Source organism: Littorina saxatilis, linkage group LG2 (assembly GCF_037325665.1).
Source record: "Littorina saxatilis isolate snail1 linkage group LG2, US_GU_Lsax_2.0, whole genome shotgun sequence".
NCBI classification, from domain to species: Eukaryota; Metazoa; Mollusca; class Gastropoda; order Littorinimorpha; family Littorinidae; genus Littorina; species Littorina saxatilis.
The window spans coordinates 89989835-90016431 of record NC_090246.1 but is presented as its reverse complement, the minus strand read 5'-3'; the positions used below and the strand labels follow the sequence as shown (position 1 = coordinate 90016431).

The 26597-nt window shown below is 40.4% G+C and overlaps 1 long non-coding RNA gene across 1 annotated transcript in view; it reads left to right on the top strand.

Annotated features, from left to right (window-relative positions):
• Positions 1-25940, top strand: part of LOC138960115 (uncharacterized) — a 142650-nt gene extending 116710 nt beyond the window's left edge. The window contains exon 2 of the long non-coding RNA XR_011453889.1: positions 25606-25940. This is a non-coding gene — a long non-coding RNA (uncharacterized lncRNA). The remainder of the gene's footprint in view (positions 1-25605) is intronic.
• Positions 25941-26597: the final 657 nt, after the last annotated feature.

The window sequence follows — 26597 nt, the reverse complement described above, 5'->3', positions numbered from 1 at the left end:
GAGGGGCCCAGCACGTGCATTATGAAAGAATAGAGTAGGAAGGAAGCTGCAGGGGGGGGGGGGGGGTTCCTTTGAGTAGGGATTGGGAGGGGGGAGGTTGCTGACGTTAGACTGAATGAAAGAGATTGGAAGGTAGGCAAAAATGGTGTTTTTGTTAGTGTTTTTTTTTGTTTTTTTTTTTTTTTTGCAAGCACATTATTACTGTGAGGCGTTTATTATTACGAATACTTAAATATCTTAACGTTATTTAAACCTAATACACTTTGCCTCGCTTAGACAAGCTGTTTTACAATAAAGGCTTCAATTGAATGCATGCATCATTCCAATGTGTTTAATGGTGACGGCCTAGACATCAAGAGCGCACGAGCGAGCAAAGAAGAGAGAGAGAGAGAGAGAGAGAGAGAGAGAGAGAGAGAGAGAGAGAGAGAGAGAGAGAGAGAGAGAGAGAGAGAGAGAGATGATGATGATGATGGAACTTTATTTTTCAAGGATAGAGGTTTAAGGCGACGCCTTTTCTTACAACCGGTCCTTACTTCTAATACAAATATAGAGAGAGAGAGAGAGAGAGAGAGAAAGAGAGAGAGAGAAAGAGAGAGAGAGAGAGAAAAAGAGAGAGAGAGGGAAAGACTGAGAGAGAGAACTCAGAGCTCAGAACTTTATTACATAAGGATAAAGGTTTTAGGCTTAGCCTAATCTTCCAACCTGTCCTTGTAACATATACAGAGAATAATTGTAAACAAAATACTGCGCACATACCTCATCAAAGTATTAAACTAATAAAACATCAGAATAATGGTCGAGTATAAACATAAAAAATATTGGACTCACAAAGTCATATAAAACAAAACCAGACACAAACAAACGTAAATGTTTTTTAAAATTTCTTAAAAAAGTACAGCAATGTATTGCCGAACAGGGCCATATACAGGCAGCTAAAGTTTCAAGAAGAAGGGGGAGGGGGACGAGGGATTACACATTCAGAGTAACTACATATACAATATTTAAAATAAAAATAAACACTTAAGAGCATTGCATACATTATCCGAGTACACAATGGAAACTAAACATCAGGGGCAGTTTATAGTGTGATCAAATGTGTGTGCAACTGCCTTTTAAAGGCCTTTAAGGATGCGGATCGTTTGATTTCTATTGGCAAAGAATTCCACAGAGATGATCCTGAAAAAGCTAAGCTGGATTTATAAAGATATATACGAGGAATTGGAGGAAGTAAATTTTGAGACCCATACATCTTCGTAACATGTGTAAAATAGGATTGCACATAACTGGGCACATCACCATGAACTAATTTATACATAAAGACAGCCTTATTGTAGGCAAGGTGGGTTTTTAGGGGAAGGAAATTAAGGCTGTTTAACTTCATTTCTGTAGACATGTGCGATTCATACAGGATAAGTTTTGCAGCACGACGGTACAAAGAATTGAGTTTCAATAAGTGAACATCACTGCAGCCATCCCACAATGTCGAAGCAAAATTAATATGAGGCATTATATGAGCATGAACGAACATTTTTAATGTTTCAGATTTGGCATAATGTTTGAGTTTTGACAACAAATACAAATTCCTTGATAACACTTTGCAGAGGTTGCTTATGTGTGTTTGCCATTTCATTTCTTCATCGACAGTTACACCAAGTATGCGATGTTCTTTAACTTGCTGTATTTGAGTTGTACCTAAGGACAGTTGTAATTTAAGAGGACTTATCTGATGCTTTTGTCTTGTGGTAATAACAATGCTTTTTGTTTTTTCTGGGTGCAGTATCAAGGCATTTGATGTGCACCATTTCGCAACTTCGTCCAAAGTGTTCTTCAGGGAAGAATTTACTGATTCCAACGAGGTGTTACTGGTATGAATAGACGAATCGTCTGCAAAAAACTCGCATTTAACTTTATCATCCGATACATGTAAAGGCAAATCATTAACGTAAATACAAAAGAGAATAGGTCCTAATACAGACCCTTGAGGGACGCCATGTTTTACTAGTGCAGTAGACGAATTCTGGCATTGTAGAGTGACATATTGTGTCCGGTCAGCAAGATACGATTTAAAGAAGTCACAGACCGAATCGTTTTTCAAATAATAGTGTAATTTTTTCAACAATATGGAATGATCGACTAAGTCAAATGCTTTCTTAAAATCCAAAAACAATGCTCCTGTAACTTCAGACTTGTTCATTGCTGACAGCCAAGCTTCACAGAGAGACGTAAGAGCTGTGTGGCAAGAATGCTTGGACCGAAAACCGGATTGAAACTGATGGAACAAATTTTGTTCTTCCATGTAAGCAAGAAGATGCTTGTGCACATGCCGTTCTAATGGTTTTGACAAAACAGGCAGCAAAGAAATGGGTCTAAAATTACTTGGGTCTGAGAGATCTTTACATTTGGGAAGGGGTATGACTTTGGCGCTTTTCAATTTAGACGGAAAAAAGTTCTGCTCAATACTAAGGTTATATACGAACGTGAGCGAATCCACAATATACGGTAGAGAAAGCTTCAATAACTTCACGGGTATTTTATCAGGACCCATGGACTTTTTATTCTCCAGGTTTTCAATAAATGTTCCGACCTCATGAACTGCAATCGGAGACACAGACAGAGAGACACAGAGAGAGACACAGACAGAGAGACACAGAGAGAGACACAGACAGACAGACAGACAGACAGACAGACAGACAGACATACAGACAGATAGACAGACAGACAGACAGACACAGACAGACACAAACAGACAGACAGACTGACACAGACAAAGACAGAGGGAGATAGAAATAGACAGAGAGATAGAGATAAAAAACAAGAAATTCCTCCGAGGTAGGAAAAACACCCCCGTCAAAGGGAAATAACCTTCTCAGTTGGTGGCAGTGAGAATGGTTATTTCCCTTTGACCATTAATATGTCCCTCTATAAGTCCTTGTATAATTTTAATCCACCAATAACTCCCTAACCGTGTGTTTGACTGGTCCCAATTTTTGTAAGGACCGTCTCAGGAATGTATAGAACCTGTTCACCAAGTTTGGTGGCGTCCGTTCATTCTTGAGATCTATATGCGAACACAAACACACAAACAAACAAACAAACAAACAAACACATCGACCGAATCCTATACACACCCCTATACCGGATGTGTAAAAATAGATAGAGAGATATTTATAGCAAGCTGAAAGGATAAAATAATCAGAACATCCGTCTCTGACCGCTACAAAGATATTGCTACATGAGCAATACTCGGTATTCCTCCATAGTACTTGGTCAGCCCATCATCTTGCTGATATGACTGACCGCTCAAGGCGTGTGGCAGATTAGACTCCGCGCCGGTTTCAAGCTCATTCCAGAAACGAGCACAAAGCGAGATTCAAGCCAGGACCAAATAGGAGACTAGACTAAATGATCGACTGGAGTTGTATTCATTAGCTACTAAAGTAATAGAAAGGGAAGGGTTAAGGACTACTTCAACTGAAGACTCAAACAATGACATTTATTGCCTGTAAGTCTAGAGAACACAAAATGCTCGCACCAGATAGCAGACGAGCAAACATTCGACTGAATGCAGATTGCAACAATCCATTCACCTCATGGAGGAAGAACTAAAAAAAATCAAAGTAGCCATGGTAACCCGTTCATCTTCAACACATGTTTAGTGATAGTCTGTCTATCTGTCTGTCTGAACTGCCCGGATGTCTTTATGTCTGCCTGTACTGCCCGGATGTCATTAGATTTTACCAGACCCAAACAGAACTGTCTTCCAGACAAAAATGTAATGCTCCAACTCCATTATTCGTATACGTATTCCATTATCACTACTCGTATGTGTCTGTAGATAAGTGTGTTTGCTTGTTTGTCTATCTATCTGTCTGTCTGGGCTGTCCGGGTGTCGTTAGAGTTTAACAGACCCAAATAGAACTTGCAGACAAAATGCGCCCACTTCATTATTTGGAAATGTGTCTATAAATATGTGTATTTGCATGTTTGTCTATATATCTGTCTGTCCGACTGGACTGCCCGGATGTCGTTAGAGTTTAACAGACCCAAACAGAACTTCCAGACCAAATGCTCCCACTCTAATTTTTGTAAATGTATGTGTCTTATATATGTTTGTTTGCTTGTTTGTCTGTCTGTCTAGACTGCCTGGACATTATTAGAAACTATTTACTACATACTTATATATATATAAGTACTAGATGAATACCCGCTTCGCCGGGTACGGCTTCGCCCGGAAGAAGTCGAGCCGAATACCCGGCTGCGCCGGGGACCCGGCTTTGCCGGGTGTACGCCGGCTTTGCCGGCGCACCGCACGAAGGAAGGGAGATAAACGCGCAAAACACTGGAGAAGAGTAAAAATAGTATAACGGGAATATGGATTGAGCGTTGTCGACAGTGACCTTCTAAAAATAGAAACGGGAATATGGATTGACGCCACACGAAGGAAGGGAGATAAACGCTGAAAACACTGGAGAAGATAAGGAAGAGTTACTGGGAATGGATCCAGAGAAAAACCAAAATCGGTTCAGCGCTGCGCGCTGAGAGCACGTGTTGAAATATCTCATCGAGCAGGTTGTGTCCGGGGTGTAGCTGAATATGGCCACCAAATTTGAAACAGATCCATCGAGAACCTTGGGCGTGCATCGCAGACACACACACACACACACACACACACACAAGTCGTATATATATATATAGATATATATATAACTTCCAGACAGAATGCACCCACTCCATTTTTCGTTTGTATGTGTCTTATATATGTTTGTTTGCGTGTTTGCCTGTCTCTCTAGACTGCGCCTGGGCATTTTCAGAAACTAGTTACTACATCAATCCAAAAACAAAGAGACTGCCAACGTTCCAAATTTCAGAATCAAATCGTACTTACTACATACCTATATAGAACTTCCAGACAGAATGCTCGCACTCCGTGTTTTGTTTCCGTCGATTATTACCACCTCATCTGGCGATCAGTAAAACACCTCATAAAGATACGCGCTGAACCCCATCAATATAGCGGCCAGCTGTGCCCAGTAGCTAAGCAATCTGAATACCAAATAGTGTTTATCTTTCGCTCTGCAAACATCATTTTCCTCTGAGATAAGCATGCTGGCTATAAATCTCAATTCAGTATTATGTGGGGTGTTTGTAGGTTTGTCGAACATGCCGAACAATATTTGCATCAGTAACCTGACTTCAAAAGATTGTTAACTCTATACAGTCCGGTCACATAAACAGTACCAAAAAGAAAATTGCTATAATTCTGTGTGTGGTGTGTGTATGTTTGTCGAACATGCCGAACAATATTATTCGCATCGGTAGCCTGACTTCAAAAGATTGTTTACGCTATACAGTCCGGTCACATAAACACCGCTTAACATAAAAGAAAATTGTTGGCTATACAAAACAAAAAAGCTCAATTCAGTGTGGTATGTCGGCTTGTAGAATATGCCCAAAGATGTTCACATTGGTGAACTGACTTCAAAAGATTCAGTGTTAACGCTATACAGTCCGACCACATACACACAACTAGAAATAATGCCTGTAGTACAGACTGAAGACGCTGTTAGGTCCGATAACCTCATATAGATTACACTGAATAAGCTAGCTGTTCAGTCCTATCCCATTTACACACCTTGAAACAATTAGTGCAGTGGCGAAAGTATAATTATCACAACATAAACTGCATCTCACTCTCAGAACTTTTGAATATAAACATCAGCCCGAAAAGTTCTGACAGTTTGGGAATAGGTCTGCTGACCTTTATTAGACCACACTCATTTTCAAAATTGTTTATGCTCTTCTCGTGCGAGTATAAACTCTCTCTTTGCTGAGGACAGTTTGTTGAATATTTTTCGTAGTTGTATCTGCGTCACAGTAGGGGTGGTGAGTATACCTTGTAGGTGTTCGCTTCTATGACGTCAGTGCCTCGTGCTGGCAAGTATTGTTTATGTCTGCGAGAAGTCTGGAAGCTGAAATCAGTGTATGCGAACCGCAACCGTTTCTTGGCAACCACGGTGCATAACGAAACACCAGTCATGCCCCCCCCCCCCCCCCTAAAAAAAATTCTAACTTACTGGTCGATGATCTAATTTTTTCAACTTTTGTTCATGAAGGGAAATATGAATTTGTCCGTCTGTGTGTCTTTCAGTCTGTCTGTGTGTGTGTCTGTGTGTCTGACTGTCTGTTGGTCTTATCTAAACAATTGATACGGTTATTTTATCATGAGTAGGTTAGCACAGATTTTAAAGTTCTACATAGTTCATCGAGAATAACTAAGGTACGCAAAGAGAGACTCTGAGAGAACAAAAAGACTGTCTAAGGCAGAGAAAACAATTCAAGCTGAGAATAGAATTTGCCTCATAATTCGGGCAAAGCCTCGCTCACTACAAAAGTACGTGGCTGGTAAAACAACCAGGATCAGACAAAAAAGCAAGACCACAAAATACACCTGACAATGCCCAGGTAAAACGCGGCACAGGTAGACAAATATAGCAACAGGCCAGGTGCAGTGCGCACACCTGAGCCCCCCTCTCTCTCTCTCTCTCTCTCTCTCTCTCTCTCTCTCTCTCTCTCTCTCTCTCTCTCTCTCTCTCTCTCTCTCTCTCTCTCTCTCTCTCTCTCTCTCTCTCTGCCCACCCCCCCACACACACACACACCCCACCCCCTATCTCCATCCCCATTCCCCTCACTACATCCGTATTTCATCACTCACACGGCTGTCAGTCTAAGCCTCTATGCGGCAACCTAGAGAAGTGTTCAGAACAAGTTGCATAAATCCAGGCCTACACACAATTAGCGCTCCGCAAGCATGCACAAATGCGCAGTCGGCCTTTAGCTGTAATAGCCTTCCCTGTTCTCAGAAGATATTCCTGTACAGACAGCTGGCATAATTAAGACCGCAGAGATATTTTCATTAAAAACAACAACTGAGCACACAATGTTTCTCTGGGTGTTTACTTCATACTTTTTTTTACAAGTCTCATTAATCTTTACAAGGATTTTATTTTTCTTTGATGTACAAATCAGGTTAGAACCAAGGTTGCACAGCTATTTCAGCTGTGGACACCATTTCAGACTTAAGGCCATGTACTCTTGCCTGGGGAGAATTTTTCTCAGTGTTGAATATGTGTGTAAAAGGTTTTTTTCGTGTGTAGTTGAAGAAGTATCCAAACCAAGGCCATGAAGATTTATTTCATTCTCCAAAACTTGTGAAAAATCTAGAACAAAGGGCGTCTCCTCTATAACGAACAGGAGCGAAGAGATTTGCGCAGGAAGAGCTGTTTAAATTACGATTCTTGAATTTATAATTTGGAACGTATGATAGATTGTTAAAGAAAAACTTCGGTGTTGAGATCAGAATGTGAGGTTTCTTTTCATGACATTTAAATTAAGTTTCCTACATCATAGTACATGTACGTTCGTTGTAGATCATCCATGGAGCTCCAAAAAATATATGACTTAGTGTGTGTGTGTGGGGGGGGTGTGCGTGCGTGCGTGCGTGTGTGTGTGTGCACGCGCGCGCGTATGTGTGTGTGTGCATGCACGGTGTGTGTGTGAGTGTGTGTGTGTATGTGCGTGTGTGTGTGTGTGTGTGTGTGTGTCTGTGTGTGTCACGGTGTGTGTGCAGGTGTGTGTGTGTGTGTGTGTGTGTGTGTGTGTGTGTGTGTGTGTGTGTGTGTGTGTGCGCGCGTGTGTGCGTGTATTTTCTTTTTACCTGTCAATTATATATATTATTTTTACGTACACAGACTTACACGATATATGGCCTGATATAATAGACAACACTGAAGCTCATTCTTGCGTAGACACTGAACTCAGTAGGAATTATCGCATTATCGGTCGCAGATTCCCCCAGTGACAGCTGAACATTATAGAATAAGCGAATTTCTGAAATCGGTTTCTGTGGTAGCAATATATGCAGCTGTGGTAAAGACATTAAGGACAATTCACACAATCTGTTACGTTGAAATGTGTGTGTACGTGACAGTACTTACAAAAGGTCTCTCAACATTTCCTGTTGCCTGATTGATTTAGTATACATGTACATAAGATTTTTTTCTGAATTATGTGGGTTAATAGGTTTATACGCCCTACAGACATGAATACACTGAATAGACTGCAAATTGTGGAATAATGGCTCCGTTCGGCAATCTGTGCTCCGTCTAAAACAATGCATGCTAGTCAAATTATAAACCGGCCCGGAGCTAACAATGCATGATCTCATAATTCAAGTTGTGTCTATCGGTGGTGACGAGAATATCAATAACACACACACGCACACACACACACACACACACACACACACACACACACATAAACACACACACACACACACACACACACTTACACACACACACTTACACACAAACACACACACACACATAGGCCGGTAACAGGTGCACGTGCTATTATGACGATGATATCATCAATGCTCAACCTCGAACCGTGCCAACATTTGCACAAACGTACGGAACGCGACATGAACGGCATAGTTGAGTTCAAGTTAATTTCCAAATACTGAAATAAACACTCAGTAATTTCAGAGAATGAAGGAAAAAAACATCAAATGAGAACTTTAGACACCAACAGAATGCGAAAGTACAAAACTGTAAACAAAAACTAATAATAATAAAAAATAATAAATAAATAATAAATAAAAAAACAAGGAAGAAGAAAATGGAAAAACATAAACACATAAGCCAGACGTACCTTTCATCGAAATCCTATCCCAAGCATCACAAAAATGCAGATCCAGGCCAGCCGAGACAACGAGCACGTATGTCGTAATTAGAACAGTCTCAGGAATCCTAACCACTTGGTCTGTCAGCGTATCATTCCGCACAGGCAACACGCCGGCTTCCAAGTGTGCAACTGTGTCAGTCCTTGAGTGCCAGAAAATTACCCTGCCCAGCCAAATCGAACGATGGTAGTAGTTTTTTTGCTGCAGTTTGAGGTTTTTCCTGTCCGAAGTAATTTTGGTCTTGACGTTCCTTGCCAGTTGAAGCTCCAGTCAGTAAAATTCCAGGTTAGAATGATCTTCAAGTTCCCGGACTGAAGAGCTGTTGACCGAAGAAGAGAAAACAATAAAAATCAGAACAAGCGGCTAAGCAGTAGGCTAATCTAAATTCTAAGTTTCCTAGGGCGAACTACGTACATTAGGTTGGGTTTTTTTTCTCTTCACGAAGAAAGCTACCCTGGCTGGTTGCCACATATTTTCGTTCCTGCGGGAAGAGAACATAAGACATTTTCAAGAACGTATCTGGCTATTACTCTTAAGTCATAATTCTCGACATCACTGGCTACAAGAACTACTACTACCAATACTACAACTACTACTACTTTTTTCGAGCTTCTGTCCTATTTCCCGTTTCCTCCATCTTCTTCTCGCTCTGAGAGAGAGAGAGAGAGAGAGAGAGAGAGAGAGAGAGAGAGAGAGAGAGAGAGAGAGAGAGAGAGAGAGAGAGAGAGAGAGAGAGAGAGAGAGAGAGTCAGTCTTGACGAAGGTCAAGATTTTATAAATTAAAATCTGTCCATTCGAATCTCTCAGTCTAAGCAGGATCGATCAGATTGCAAGAAAAATCCAGCAGCAGATGAACATTGAGTTCATCCCAGGCTGTACCAACCTAAATGAACAAAACTACACCGCCACGTGCTAAGTTGAACATTCAATGCACAGCCTGGCCGGACAACTGACAAACGCTCAATATCATGAAACGCCGATAAAAACCGTCAAATCAGTGGCAGCAGCATTAGTATAGTGGTAGTGAAGTCACACGTGAACAATAAAAAGTCCATGCGCAGATAGACAAAACACACACATGATAAAACAACGGTAAAAAACAATATCATAATAAATAATGACACCGGTAAATGAAAATCATAATAAATAATACTGAACTGTAAGAGTGGGAGTACTTGTCAGTAGTAGCGAAGACAAACACGTGTGTGATCGAATCATGCACAGACAGACGAACACACACAAAAGGTGAGACACCGACCAAAACTTGAAAGCGAAGTTCTAAACACACACACACCAACACACACGCACCTGCTTGGTAGTCCGAGAATACGAGACCCAACTGAAGCCAACTGGTGTGCTTGCTTCCTTTTCACAGTTGTGGCCAATAGTACTACTAGCAAGCCGCGAGAAATCATGAGCTGCTCCCCCGTACCCTTTACCCTCCCAGTTCCTCCGACCGCTCTTCCTTCCTCTGTGGGCCCCCCCTAGTTTTGCGCGAACTGCGCGTGCATCGCCTCAGTTTACCGCTCTCTCCCTCGCTTCTATCGTCTGCTCGCTCGCCAACTTCTCTCGGCAGTTCCCTCCCTTAGGTTTCCACGAAGCTTGCGCAATCTTGGCTGACAGCGACCTTTTATGTATGGCTGACCAAAACCACGAAGAGATCGATAGGGTGACGTATTAGATTTGGGAGGAAAGAAGGAGGGGAGGTGGATTCCCCGAACTACTGTGGTTATGTCGAAATCGGGGCTTGGGGGTTGCTTTTTTGTTGTTGTTGGGTCGGGTTTTTATGGTTTGTGTGTGTCCTATTTTCAAACAGAGGCGGGGCAGAGTTCATAATTATTCAATATGAATCGATTAAAAACAAATCGCCGAATGAAAACGTGTCTACGAATAAGAAATTTAATGGTAAAATATATAGAGACAGTCGTGAGTAAAAAATATGTAGAAATAAAATAAAGAGGAGAGGAGCATGTCTCAAGAAGAAAGAAAGAATTAAATGCAACACAAAGCAGAAACGTGGGATGTGTGTGTGTGGTGGTGGGGGGGGGGGGGAGAGGGTCGTTACCTCATGCATGTGGTTTCATCGGCTTAAAGGAGCAGTCCTTCGTGTGAAAACAGCTCGCCATCTCAGATCTAGCCAGGATTTTACATCGGATAAGAAGCCGGTACCTCAACTTGAACATTTACAGAAAATGACCATCCTGGCTGCTTCCTGTGCGGTGAGAATTTTTGGTGAATGAACTGCACAGTTTACCACTGGTGTTGGAAATAAACAGTAGTCCAGAGGCGCCTTCTGGCGGCAAGACGGTTAGCGCCATCTATGACGCGGCGGCCTAGTTCCAGCATCGAGTACGAAAACAAGTAACCTAGTGGAAGTAACCCAACCCAAACCTCACAAAAGTGCTTTTTTTGGCCTGTTTTACGATATCAAATAACCAAAGGGAAGTAATCGCTCTTAATGCATACGACATGTGTAATAGAGTAAGCGAGAGTTGTACGGAACCTTTTCTCCTGGCACCTGAGAGAATAACAAGCATTGAAATGAACAAGCGACTTTCATCCTCACGATAGTTAATTCAGCTTTTAAACACTTGCTTTTGCAAACTGAAGGCAGTCCTCTCGTGCGATAGCATTATATGTAACGCAGAATCTTTGATAGTATGACTGTGAAAGCGATCTGAGGGCCTTTTTCTTAGATATTATCCCTTTAACCTCGTGCAACAAATGGAAGGAGTAAGCTGTACGCACAGTTGTAAAAAGTGCCATACAGATCGAAGAAATCTTTGCCCTGGGCTCAGAGAGTGGGTTTGATATCAGGACTGAAAACTTGATGCAAAAATCAATCGGACGCTCTCTCTAACAATGCAGCCAGCCCGGGCCGAGTTTCAAAATTGTGCAAGAACGCCAATCGAATTACTGACTGACGTAGAACGGTCAAAAGTTGAATCTGTTGGAATGATATCATTGAGATGTACTTCTAACTAATATTATGAGTGTGTGGGTGAACATATACGTACACTCGCTTAGTAACACACTCGTACGCACGCATAAACACAAACACGTACGCACGCATGAACACACACACACACACACGAACACACACACAGTAAGCTACACTTGAGCCTCTCTCTCTCTCTCTCTCTCTCTCTCTCTCTCTCTCTCTCTCTCTCTCTCTCTCTCTCTCTCTCTCTCTCTCTCTCTCTCTCTCTCCGTCATCCCTAGCCCCGGTCCCGGCTCCCCTCCACTTACCTGCAACCCTCACTGTTCCTATCACACCCATAGTCTCATTATAACCTGCCACCTCTGATATGAAGATACGCGATCGTGCGCCCCCCCCCCCCCCTCCCACAGGTCTGTCTAGACACACACCATATCAGATCTGACTATTCCTCCACTTGGTCACATACGTACCAATAGTCAGCACCCTGACTGCTTGCAATGGTGAGTTGAACAAAACTTAATTTCTTACAAATCCACTGGTTACATTTACAAACCCATAGAGAGCGCCCAGGATGTTCATTTTTGGTATGTGACCAAGTGGAGGGATGGTCTTATCCCATGTAAATAGACTGGCCAGATCTGCGACGGTGAGCCTAACTGTTTTCCCAGAGAAGGAGTGTGCCTTTAACGTGGAATAGGAGCATCCCTAATTCGATAATTCGAGCATCGATAATTCAAACTAAGTTTTCCTTGCTGTTTTTCTCCTTTTCTTTTTTTCCTTTTTTTTTATTTTTTTTTTTTTTTTTTTGTTTTTTGTTTTTTTGTTTTTTGTCTCATCTCTTTTTTCAAAAAATGTGTCGCATTGATCATAATCCGCCATGAAATTTCAGGAATGTTTATGTGAGCACGTGCTCCTTCTTAATGTTGTTATATTATCATGTGTCTGTTTACGAATAAAATACTGTTTAAAGGATCCCTACAGGGACCAAAAGCCAACAGCCTGGGAGAATTGTGTTGTTGTTCAAATAAATCTCCAGATTGACACCCAAAAAAGGATTTATATGAAAATTACGAGATGTTGAGCCGAATCATTTTCACGGTAAAGGCTGTTTTTCTTTTTTTTAATCTTCTTTTTTTAATCTTCTTTTTTTTCTCTTTTTTTACATTTAGTCAAGTTTTGACTAAATGTTTTAACATAGAGGGGGAATCGAGACGAGGGTCGTGGTGTATGTGTGTATGTGTGTGTGTGTGTGTGTGTGTGTGTGTGTGTGTGTGTCTGTCTGTCTGTCTGTCTGTCTGTCTGTCTGTGCGTGTGTGTGTGTAGAGCGATTCAGACCAAACTACTGGACTGATCTTTATGAAATTTTACATGAGAGTTTCTGGGAATGATATCTCCGGATGTTTTTTTCTTTTTTTCGATAAATACCTTTGATGACGTCATATCCGGCTTTTTGTAAAAGTTGAGGCGGCACTGTCACACCCTCATTTTTCGACTTCGGTATTGCATTTCAGCTTGGTGGCTTAAAAATTCATTAATGACTTTGGTCATTTAAAATCTGAAAATTGTAAAAAAAAAAATTTTATAAAACGATCCAAATTTACGTTCATCTTATTCTTCATCATTTTCTGATTCCAAAAATATATAAATATGTTATATTTGGATTAAAAACAAGCTCTGAAAATTAAAAATATAAAAATTATGATCAAAATTAAATTTTCGAAATCAATTTAAAAACACTTTCATCTTATTCCTTGTCGGTTCCTGATTCCAAAAACATATAGATATGATATGTTTGGATTAAAAACACGCTCAGAAAGTTAAAACGCAGAGAGGTACAGAAAAGCGTGCTATCTTTCTCAGCGCAACTACTACCCCGCTCTTCATGTCAATTTCACTGCCTTTGCCACGAGCGGTGGACTTACGATGCTACGAGTATACGGTCTTGCTGAAAAATTGCATTGCGTTTAGTTTCATTCTGTGAGTTCGACAGCTTGACTAAATGTTGTATTTTCGCCTTACGCGACTTTTTTTTTTCTTTTTTCTGGTCATATTCAACAAACACAAGAAGGAAAAAGTGACGCGAACCGATACAGTGACACACTTCGATAAGAACTTCAGCAAATTAAACGTATCCAAACTAGTAACTTGAAACTGACACCTGCTGCACGTAAGCCTATGACGTCATCCGTTGCATTCTCGGTACAGGGGTGTTACTGTTCCTTTTAATGACCGGAGATTTTTTCTCTCCCCTACTTTGTGCGTCTGGTTATCACAATGAGTGTAATGTTTACATCATATCCGTGGATTTATCTTTGTGAGAAGGTTATATATATATATACTTGCACTGACAGCGTGTAGGGTTGTGGGGTTTTGGGGGAGGGGGAGGGTGGGTATCATTCTTGGCTTTGTTTTCAGAAGCATTTTCGAATATTTCTATTTTAGCACTATTCAGTCTCCCCACCCTCTCCCTTCTGATAGATACATTTTGTCAAGTTTTGACTCAAATAATGTATTCCGGTATACGGGGAATAAAGACGACGTTGATGGTGTTTGTATGCACATATGTGTGTGTCTGTGTGTGTGTATGTGTGCGTGCATGTGTGTGTGTGTGTGTGTGTGTGTGTAGGTGTGGGTGTGCGTGTGGGTGTCTGTCTGTCTGTCTGTCTGTCTGTCTGTCTGTCTGTCCGTATATCTCCCTCCTGAACCTCTCAGTGCCTCCGTATAATAATTCATTATGTCCTGCTTATAAATGTTTCACGGTTATCACATGATAAGGTGCTTTTCTCTCGTCTCCCTCTCTCTCTCTCTCTCTCTCTCTCTCTCTCTCTCTCTCTCTCTCTCTCTCTCTCTCTCTCTCTCTCTCTCTCTCTCTCTCTCTCACCCTCCCTCTTTCTCTCTCTTTCTCTCTCTCGCCGTCTCTACAGATTTTTTGCAGATGATTCGACGCTTCACACAAGCTTCAAGAAATTGAAGTTTCCTTACAGTCTAGTCTGAATGAAGTCAACAATTGGTGTAACCAGAATTTTATGATAGTGCACCCAGGGAAAACAAAAAGCATGATTATTACAACAAGACAAAAACACTCTGGAATCACAACCTGTTCAGCAGGTAACGGAACATCGTGTTTTGGGTGTGATAGTCGATCAAGAATTAAAATGTACATTATATTTGTCAAAAAGTATCCAAGAATTTGTTTCTGCTATCAAAGTTAAAGCAATATGTCGATATCGCAACACTAAAACTATTTTATCATGCCCACATCTTATCCCATATTAATTACGCATCAACTCGGGATGGCGTCTCTGATATTCACATGAAAACATTAAACTTTCTACATCGTCGGGCAGCTAAAATCATGTTAAATGGTCCACAATTATCAGCTGATTTGAAGTTAAAGAATCTAAACTACCTGCCGCTAGTTAAACAGTTACAGTTTAATAAGACTGTAATGATGTACAAAGTATATCATGGCGAAGTGCCCAACTATATTCAGGACCTATTTCACAGAGTCACCGAAAGGTACGGGTCTATCAATGTTCTACCACCAATACCCAGGATTGATCTGTTCAAAACTAATCAAACCTTCTCTGGCTCTATGGTGTGGAACTCCATTCCGTCTGTAATAAGATCATTAACCTCACTAAAGAGTTTTAAACAAGCTCTGCATAATCATTATATGTCTACCTAGATGGCTACTAGTCTTAACATGTGCAAGTAGCTGTCAACAATTGGCAAAGCTTTATGAATTACAAAAATATGTTCTTTATTACATGTATTATGTGGAATTTATGTTGCGATTTTCCATCATCATCATCAACATCATCATCATTATCATCATCAATCATCATCATCATCATCATCATCATCATCATCATCATCATCATCATCATCATCTTCATCATCTTCATCATTTACACCATATAATCATTGTAAGCATTAGTGTAAACGTTGGTATTGTGTGAATTTTACCGTCGATCACTTTACATGTGTAACCTCAATTAACATGTATGTTGCTTACTTTGTCATTTTGTTGTTTGTGTTTATTTGCTTGTTTGCTTACTTGTCGATTGTTTGCTGGGTCGTTCGTTTAATTTGTTTATTTGTCATGTTGCTTTACTTGTTTATCATTTATTAGACATTTGTATTAGAAGTAAGGACCGGTTGTAAGAAAAGGCGTCGCCTTAAAGGTCCTTGTCTACATTTTTATACCGAAATCGCCATTTGACCATTAAAATGCAGAGTCTATTATCTACAAATATCAACAATACACCCCCTTTCGATCAGGAAAGACGAAGCCAGTGTAGCCGTTTGAAAATTCATTGTAGTATTCCAGCGTAGTACTCATAGTAGGATATCCTTATTTGGAAAATGCCAAGCGCAAAACTCCTCTCAAATCCCGTGTATTTCGTGCGTTTAAAAAAAAGCGTGGACAGCGCTCCAGTGTCAAACTGTTGCTGAACTTGTTTGGGCGTGGCTATAAGCATAGTGACATGAATTTGATTGGTCAGCATTTTTAGGCAAAGCACGTGTTCTCAGCAAACAGAAAACAAAATATAGGAAGCGTGAGTCACTCTACCCAAAAATAAAATCTTTTTTTACATATATTTTTGTTTCTATAACTTTTTTCCCCATGGTTCATTCATCATCTGACATAACTTTTTAGCGAAATCTAACCATAAGATTATTGAAAAAAAGCAAAAATGTAGACGACCACCTTTAAACCTCTATCCTTGAAAAATAAAGTTACATCATCATCATCTCTCTCTCTCTCTCTCTCTCTCTCTCTCTCTCTCTCTCTCTCTCTCTCTCTCTCTCTCTCTCTCTCTCTCTCTCTCCCTCCCTCCCCCTCTCTCTCACTCTGCATTTCTGTGTACGAATGTAACCTTTGCAGCATATTGCGTGACGTTACTGCTCAACTCGTGACAGACGTCAAATGTCATTACTAATTACACGCTAGGATACACGGCCAAGCAACGGTTTCAAATTGCTAAAGAAGCCAGCCTTTGAGTGAGAAGACATACATGTTTGGCTAAGACCCAAGGAGTACTGTATCATAAACTCTGAGGTCTGACGTCAGCCGGATATGTTACACACTCCCATTACCAAAACGACAACCATGACGCCATTCCCACTAGAACGTCACGAACAAATTGCCTGATACGTCAAGGCATTAATTATGCGAGGCACCGTTAAGAAGGGCACATTTTGGCAGTATTGCGCAACGTCTAATGTCTCACCTTGTCTTAAAAAAGTGTCCTTCCGGGTACAAGTCAGGTGAAACTGTACATCAACGGGTTTTTTTTTACCTGAAAGCCGTGAAGCACCGAGCCGACGGCGCGAAGCGCCTAGCTTGCATGCCCCCCCCCCCCCCCCCCCCGGAAAATTTTGAAAAAAAGGATGCAAAAATGTGCAATCTGGTGCATTCTGAGGATGATCATTACCAGTTTCAGGCAGCAGATTTTGTCACTGATTAAGACCCCAAAAATTGAAACTCAACCCCCCCCCCCAAAATTTTTTTTAAAATTTTTTGGCTGGGGGGGGGGGGGGTCCGGAAACCCCAGAAACCCCCCCCCCCCCCCCCCCCCCCTCGTCCGCCCCTGAGTGTCAATGTGCGAAATTAATCCATACACAAATTCACAACGATGACTGACGCACACTAAAAATAAAAATCCAAACACGAAACAGACTGCCAACGTTCCCAAGTTCAGAATAAAACAAGTCGTAAGGCGAAAATACAACATTTAGTCAAGCTCAGTCGAACTCACAGAATGAAACTGAACGCACTGCATTTCCGCAAGACCGTACACGCGTAGCATCGTCTGTCCACCGCTCGTCGCAAAGGCAGTGAAATTGACAATCCAGAAAAGCGCGGTAGCGGTTGCGCTGAGGAAGATAGCACGCTTTTCTCTATCTCTATTTTTTTTAACGTTCTGAACGTGTTTTGAATCCAAACATATCATATCTATATGTTTTTGGAATCAGGAACCGACAAGGAATAAGATGAAATTGTTTTTAAATCGATTTCAGAAATTTAATTTTAATCATAATTTTTATATTTTTAATTTTCAGAGCTTGTTGTTCATCCGAATATAACATATTTATATGTTTTTGGAATCAGAAAATGATGAAGAATAAGATAAACGTAATTTTGGATCGTTTTATAAAAAACAATTTTAATTACAATTTTCAGATTTTTAATGACCAAAGTCATTAATTAATTTTTAAGTCTCCAAGCTGAAATGCAATATCAAAGTCCGGCCTTCGTCGAAGATTGCTTGGCCAAAATTTCAATCAATTTTATAAAAATAAAAATAAATGAGGGTGTGACAGTGCCGCCTCCACTTTTACAAAATGCCGGATATGACGTCATAAAAGACATTTATCAAAAAAATGAAGAAAAAAAAGTCTGAGGATATCATACCCAGGAACTCTCATGAAAAATGTCATAAAGATCGGTCCAGTAGTTTAGTCTGAATCGCTCTACACACACACACACACACACACATATATACACCACGACCCTCGTCTCGATTCCCCCTCTATGTTAAAACATTTAGTCAAAACTTGACTAAATGTAAAAACAAGAAATGTTTGTTATTGGAACGTCACGTTTTGTTTTGTCATAAATTAAACGTTCTAATAACATACCATTCTTGTTTCTTGACATACACAAAAACACTAAATCATAACGCATTTACAGACAAAACATCACTGGCCACAACATACAGGGTGACCCAAAAAAAAGAGTACCCAAACAAAACGTCATAAATTGAACAAAAATAAAGCAATCTTCATAAAATGTATTTACACACACAAGTAGCCTCTGCATGATTTGCACAGAAAATTTTAGCGTTCTAGCTTGTCTTTCAGGAAAGGTATGCTCATTCTACAGAACATGCTCCAAATGGCATCCGCGCCGATTCAGGCAAACTTGAACTCACCGTGCAAAGTTATCAATCACCCGCACACACTCCTGTTGCGAGATTCCGCGAATGGTTGTTGTGATGGCTCGCTTGAGTTCTGCGATTGTCTGTGGGTTGTTCCTGTAGACGTTGTCTTTCAGGAACCCCCAAAGATAGAAATCTGGGGGATTTAAATCCGGGGGAGGCCATTTGGAGCATGTTCTGTAGAATGAGCATAACTTTCCTGAAAGACAAGCTAGAACGCTAACATTTCCTGTTGAAATCATGCAATGGCTACTTGTGTGTGTAAATAAATTTTATGAAGATTGCTTTATTTTTGTTCAATTTATGACGTTTTGTTTGGGTACTCTTTTTTTGGGGTCACCCTGTACTAAAGCTCCACGTCCCATCTGTTTGTAATGTGGACACGCCAAAACCGACATCTCTATCAATAGCTTGTTTTTCACCTTAACACTTTCTACCCCACCTATGTTGACCACGTTTTTTTTTAGCGGAGACCATCTGTGCTGCAGCAGGTCACTTAGAATTGTAGTAACTGTGTAGAAAACTGTGTACATATCAACACACTGGAATGCAGGCTTTAGATCGACGTTACAGGAAGCGACTGAAGCTAACAGTCTGAGCGGATATATCCGTAAATGGTCAGATAGAGCCATATGAGTGGGTACGGATACATCTGTACCTGGGAGACAATGAGTTAAATTAAGACGATTTCCTCGTGTTATCTTTATGTTTGCTGTAGTATCTGCAGTGCCCAAAGTACCTAGTAGGTGATATAGCCTAATGGATTGAGAAACACAGATTGATATAATTATGCAATGCTACAGGACACCCAAGTAGAAACAACAGGGGAGTAAACAGGGAAGTGTCGCACAACTAATGTCATAAATTCGAAATTTCACAGACACACTCGTCACCGCCCACACCACCACACCACCACAGGAAAAAGTGGCTTAAATAGACTATGTTTGAAAATATCCCTGTCACAAGCGAGGGTTGAGTCTACACACGTGGTCCTTGTCCGCGTGTAAAAACAGGCTGCTCGCTGGTGATTGGTCTATAATGTCCCGCGGGAAAGCGTGCCTCATATTTTCCAAGAGCATTCACTCTTTCGCAACACATACAAACACGATAGAGTTATTTACAGAATTCGTCTGTTGGTGCTTTTGATGACAGCGGAAGTGACAGCGGGAAGTATTCGATTCAAGAAACACAGCTCCTGACAGGTGCCGCTGATAAACATTGAAGGGAAATATATCATTATCTATGTTTTGCACTCGTAATCGTAGCGCATGTATTGATCCACTATCAGTCCAGAAGTGTGTGTGTGTGTGTGTGTGTGTATGTGTGTGTGTGTGTGTGTGTGTGTGTGTGTGTGTGTGTGTGTGTGTAAGTGCGTGTGTAAGTGCGTGTGTGCGTGAGTGCGTGTGTATGTGTGTGTTCCTGTGTGTGTGTGCGTGTGTGTGCATGCGTGTGTGTGCGTATGTGTGTGTGTGGGTGGGTGTGTACGTGCGTACGTGTGTGTGCGTGCGTGTGTGTGTGTGTGTGTGTGTGTATGTGTGTGTGTATGTGTGTGTGTGTCTGTGTGTCTGTGTGTCATTTTTGCTATGGTAATAACCAAGGACAACACATTCCAACACCATCATGTAAATGACACCTCCATCCCAGCAGACGAACTTTGCACATACTTTGTTCATAATTGCTTGCGCCTAAATTAATGACCTACGATTTAGATATCACTGGAGCTAAACAAATAAAGGACACGATGAAAAATGCGACCCCATGCATCAGGCATTGGCAAGTAGCATCAATGGGTTCTGGGTCATCGTCCTGTTCGAAATTATAATAAGCAACGTCCGGTTTGGTATTCGTTTCACGGTGGGGGCCTAGTAAAATCTGTGCATAGCCGAAGTGTCGGTAGGTATCCGCAAGATTCCGTGGGTCCTTTGAAAAAATGTTGTTCCGGTTGGTTGCCTGAAAATTCATTCAGTAAGCTAGAAAATTGATGCATCACCGGAAGGCTTCAATTGCAGCTTGAAGGGGGATAAACATTTTCTTTTGAGAAAACTTACCGAAAATGTCAAAAACATTTAACCAACAGCCAGTAATGTGAATAATGAATTGGCAGATTACCTAAATAATGACAAGTTATGATAAATAAAGAACGATAACGACAACTTCGTGCTTACTGAACCTTTATTCGCGGATCAGTTTTTTCCTGAATTTTGGTACAGATGTGTTATTTACAGGACATAATATTATATACGTTTCTTTCAATATCATACGAGATGTGATCATTGTATGTGGTAAAGTGAAATGCCTGAAATTATCAATGCATTATGTAAATGATGTAATCTAATATATACACAGTTTTCGCAATAAGACACTGACAATGAAAGTCAAGTGAGGCAGCAGGGCCGGACTACCGGGGGGGTTATGGGGGTTGCGCAACCCCCCCCTAGCCTAAACATGTACCTCACTTATTTTTATTTTATTTATTATTATTGTTTATTTTATGCCGTTTCATGCAAGGAGCGACCATTTTCCTATCTCAGAATATGACCTACCCATCAGCTTCAGGGGGCTTTGCCCCCTGACCCCCACAAGGGGCTCTGCCCCTTGACCCCGCCAGAGGGAACATCCCCCTGGACCACCACTGGCAACCCCCCCTCCTCTTAGCCTAGTCCGGCCCTGAGGCATATTGTTCTTGTTCTCTCAGGTGCCAGTGGACTGGTTCCTCGTGACTCTCACTTTCTGTTGTTGTTTCTATCCACAACACTTACTTTCTTTAGTTCCTTAGATCCTGAAAATCTGATAGTTTGTTCTTTTTAAATTAAGAACTTAATTTCCTCGTTTTGTCATTGTGTTTGCTAAAGTAGCCTACATAGAGTACCTAAAGTACCTAGTAGGCGTTAAATGGACCAAAAAAAACAATCTTGACATGATAACGCAGGGACGGGACGTCGCCAGGACTTATTCTCTTCGGGAAGTATGTCAAACTGTCCATACAAGTTTCGGCATATTTTTGGGAAGACACTATATAACTTGTCTGTTATGATTATACCTGCGCAGAGTCAGCGGCACAGACGACGCACTGGCCTGTTTTCCTTTCACGCAATGTGTAGCGGGCTGGGATAATCTGCAGTGCGTCGTCTGTGCCGCTGACTCTGCGCAGGTATAATCTGCCCCTCAGTTACCGTGACCAAAAAAATCGGACAGCTCTGCTGAACTGACGGCATAGTTGTCCGCGATCGTGACAGAAATATCAATGTGCGGTTTTGTTTATTGTTATTTTGTTGGCAGTGGCTATTTTGCCGGTACCGGCAACGTAACCTGTAGGCTACGTTGCCGGTACCGGCAAAATAACGATATGTTACGGTAGAGGCTATTTTGCCGGTTGGACGCTGCTGAAGCTAGTAAAGTGAAACGTCTAGTCGGATTCTCCATCTCACAAAGGCAATACACAAGTAATCTTCAATATTTGTATTTCTGATGTGCAAACTTCAAAAGCAATTACAACCTTGTCTTATACACGAATAAAAACCATATTTCTCTCTCTCTCTCTCTCTCTCTCTCTCTCTCTCTCTCTCTCTCTCTCTCTCTCTCTCTCTCGCTCTCTCTCTCTCTCTCTCTCTCTCTCTCTCTCTTTCTCTCTTTCTCTCTCTCTCTCTCTGCCTCTCACAGGCGGTAACTTTCACTTTACTAGCTTCAGAGAGAGAGAGAGAGAGAGAGCGAGAGAAAGAGAGAGAGAGAGAGAGAGAGAGAGAGGCAGAGAGAGAGAGGCAGAGAGAGAGAGAGAGAGAGAGAGAGAGGCAGAGAGACAAAGAGAGAGAGAGAGAACAAGAACAAGAACAATTCTTTATTTTACGAGGGTAATAGAGTAAGCAGTGATCTGCTTTTTTACATCTGGCCCTCGCCCTAAAGAGGGACTAGTCTAAAATTGCTAAAGAATAAGCAAGTAAAGAAAACAAACTACTGCTACATGATTATAATAGAAATGAAAGTAAGAACATATCATCAATTTACATACAATACATTGCTTAAATGAAAAATGTAAGTTCATTTGACATGAGTTAAGAATTATAGAGTAGATTGCACTGACGCATTGCAACAACGTTGTAAGTGCCATGCCCATTGACATACACTGCATTCGAAAGAATCAGTGTATATAAAAATAATAATACATTGTTAAAAAGCACCGGTTGTTGGTTTTAACAACCATTCTAGCGACAACAGATGTTTATTTATACTTCATGAGATAAGACGTATATCTGGTCTTAAAAACGTTTGTGCTGCTAGTTTGCCGTAGGATTGTCGGAAGAGTGTTCCAGAGACTGCTACCTGAATAGACTAAACTAGATTTGAATAGGTCAATCCTAGGCAGAGGCATGTTCAGTCTCATCAATTGGCGTGAAGTTTTTAACGTGAATTTGGAAAATATGGTTTGAGGTACACATCCATGAATAATTTTATGCATAAGGGTACCTTTATTATAACTTAGCCTTGCCTTCAGAGGAAGAATGCCTAAGTTCATGTAGTCTAACTCAGATAGGGTTGTTTTCTTTAATAAGACTACTTTAAGCGCTCGTTTATGTAATCTAATTAGTGGTTTGAATGAATTTTCACTTGCCGAGTCCCACAAGGTAGACGCGTAGTCAATAACAGACTGAATATGAGCATTAAAGAATAATTTCCTGGCTTCCAAATTCAGAAAGTGCTTGATTCTAGATAATAGATAGACCTTCTTGGACACTTGTTTAGACAGTTGTTCGATGTGGTGTGACCAAGACAGGTTGTTATCAATGGTCACTCCCAAAACTTTATGATGGTCGACTTTTTCAACAAGTTTATTATTAACCGTTAGATCGTGAAATATTGAGGTTATGTTCTGGCGTTTTTGCCTAGTTGTTATTATCATGCTTTTTGTTTTTTTGGGGGTTAAGGGACATGTGATTTAGCTCAGTCCATTCACTCAACTGGTTTAAACTTTCTTGCAGTGTTTCTGATAAACGACTTAAATTTGTGTTACTAGAATGTATGGTTGTGTCATCTGCAAAAAGTTCACATAAATTCTCAATGTGAAGGGGAAGGTCATTTATGTATATAGAGAAGAGGAGAGGGCTGCTTGAGGGCTATTGGAAAATAGTTTTTTTCTAAACAAAGATTATAAATGTAAGTGAGGGTGTCAGAAATTACAGGGGCTGATAACTTTAGAATCCTTCCATCAAGCCCGTCTATTCCCCGGGTACCCGTTTGCTTTAAATGAGCGAGTGCGTGAAATACTTCAGGCACCGTAAGCGGAGGAATATTTAACTGAGATGAAATTTGTTTTGATTTACAGAAGTCTTCCAAAACTTCCAATTTATTTAAGGTTGTTTTATCATTTATAACAACCTTTTCAGCTATTTTGGAAAAATGTGTGTTTAAATCATCAGGTGATATGTCCTTTAGGCAACTTGAAGTAGATGCAGTCGTTTTATTTGTAAGTTCATTTATTGTTTTGCAAATGTTCTTTGAATTTTGTTTTGAAGAAGCAAGGTCTTGAAAATACTTTCTTTTTTTTAATCGTTTCATTGAATTAACTTTATTTCTCTGTTCTCTATACTCCTCTTCTTTACCGATTGACTTTAAAAAATCACGATGATCAATTGCATCTTGTAATTCATCATCAAACCACTTAGGTTTTACTATGTGTTTGACTCTCTTAATTCTCCATGGAGCATGTTGATCATAAATGTTAGTGAAAGCATTCAGCCAGTGCGTTAGAGCAGCATCAGGATTCGTATGATTATAAACCTCAGGGAGAGAGGAATTACAGAGGTCACGGAGAAATGTGTCTTCGTTGAATTGAGAAAAGGATCTATATTTTATTGTCTTGTGGCCAGCTTTAGGAATTTTTACACCCTTTCTCGACCACGTTAGACAAATGGGAAAGTGATCACTGCAACCACTAGCTGGAACACAACATTCAACAATGTTACGATGATCAGTCATATAAATATGATCTATCAGAGTGCTGGTGGTTGCTGTGACTCTCGTAGGTGTGCATACTATTTGTTTGAGATTATAGAGGTTAAGCATATCAAGCCACATTTTGTTCTGTTTTAACAAATTAATATTAAAGTCACCTAACATAATTATTTCCTTTGATTCGAGCAAGACTGCATCTAACATCTGTGTAAAATTATCTGACCAGTTTGCTCGCTCTGCAGGATTTCTATAACAGAAACCTATAAGGAGTGGAGGTGCTCTTTTCAACTTAATTTCTATCCACACCGATTCCACAAACTGCTCAAGGTGTGTTAATCGTGTATAACTAACTGATTCGCTTATGTACAATAGCAAACCAGTTTCTTTACTTTGCTGTGGGTCTATTCGTAATACATTGTAACCAGGAATAGCAACATCAGAATCTGAAATCTGGTGAGATAATCTGGATTCTGAAAACCCAAAAACGTGAAAGCTTGAACCAGAATTTAAAAGCATAGTAGATATGTCAGTCATTTTGTTAATTGCATGGTTTATATTCAGGTGTCCCACGCGAAAACCCTCTTTAGTGGGCCATGCATTTGGACAGCTGCTCATCGTGAAACTATAATTATAACAGCGTTCTAACTCCTGAGCGTTAAAATGAATCGATATATCTACTGAAATATCTTGGTACAAATTAAACAAACTAAAAGTAAATAGCAAACGAGAAAAAAAAGCAATTAAGAAACACAAAAATATGTTATCAAAAAGGAATAGACACTGTAATATGAAAAAGGAGACAATAAACTACTTTGAACGAAGAAGTAAGTTACTAATTAATACTAAGTAAATAAGTAAGTAAAAAGTGATACTGTAATAGCGATCGCAGACAACAACAATCAATAAGCAAAGGGCGACGTCTCCGAGACTGTCCAAAAGTGGTGATAAAGTTAATATTCGTACTTTCAGTTGAAGACTGTTGTCAAACAATGACACACACGCACACTTGAACGTGGATGATCGCGAATAAGGCCAAAAAAAAAATTGTCTGTTTAGGGTAACATGACCCAAAAAAGTAGGGTCGGTAGGTAGGTAGTTTGTTTTTGTTTTTTGTTTTTTGTGTGTAAATGCTATGTTGGCTGAACATTCACTTCTTATATTTGATGAATACATGTTTGAAAACTAACGTATAAATAAAACAGAGAGAAAGGGAGAGAAAGAAACGCCAAATGTCTCTTTTTAGCATTTTTACCTCTTTTTTTTTTTTTTTTTTTTTTGAAATCAAAAAAAAGTTTTTGGGTCGGCGCCAAATCGATAGGGTCGGTCGGGTTACCCTAAACAGACAATTTTTTTTTTTTGGCCTAACGACACAGTTGTGACTAGATCAGTAGACACAAGCACACAGTTATTATCAACCTGACTTCTCAAAGTATAAGAAGAAAGGTTTCACACGTTGGAGTAAGTGTAAATTCACAGTTTTCGGGTCACTTTTGATTGAACACAGTCAAGGGTCGCACTAAAACACTGTAGTTTTAAAACTACACACACAATATCGACAATGTCACCGTTTAGCATCTGCATGGCCCTTTGGATAGGACAAGATGCAAACTACACACTGCAGAGAGGGCACCCACTTACTTGGTTAGTAAGGAATCTCTCCGATAGTCAATGGCCACGAGCATTTGAAATTCGCACATTTATACGAATACTGGTATTGGTATACTTGTTATGAGTCTTTCTCTTTCTGAGAGAGAGAGAGAGAGAGAGAGAGAGAGAGAGAGAGAGAGAGAGAGCCTCTACCGGCAAAATAGCCTCTACCGTAACATATCGTTATTTTGCCCGTATACGCAATGGGCAGCGTCCAACCGGCAAAATAGCCTCTACCGTAACATATCGTTATTTGCAAGTGCCGGTACCGGCAACGTCACAGTAGCCTACAGGCTACGTTGCAGGTACCGGCAAAATAGCCATTGCGTATTTTGTTTTTTTAATTTGAAGACGACAAACGACCTCCCTGTAATGT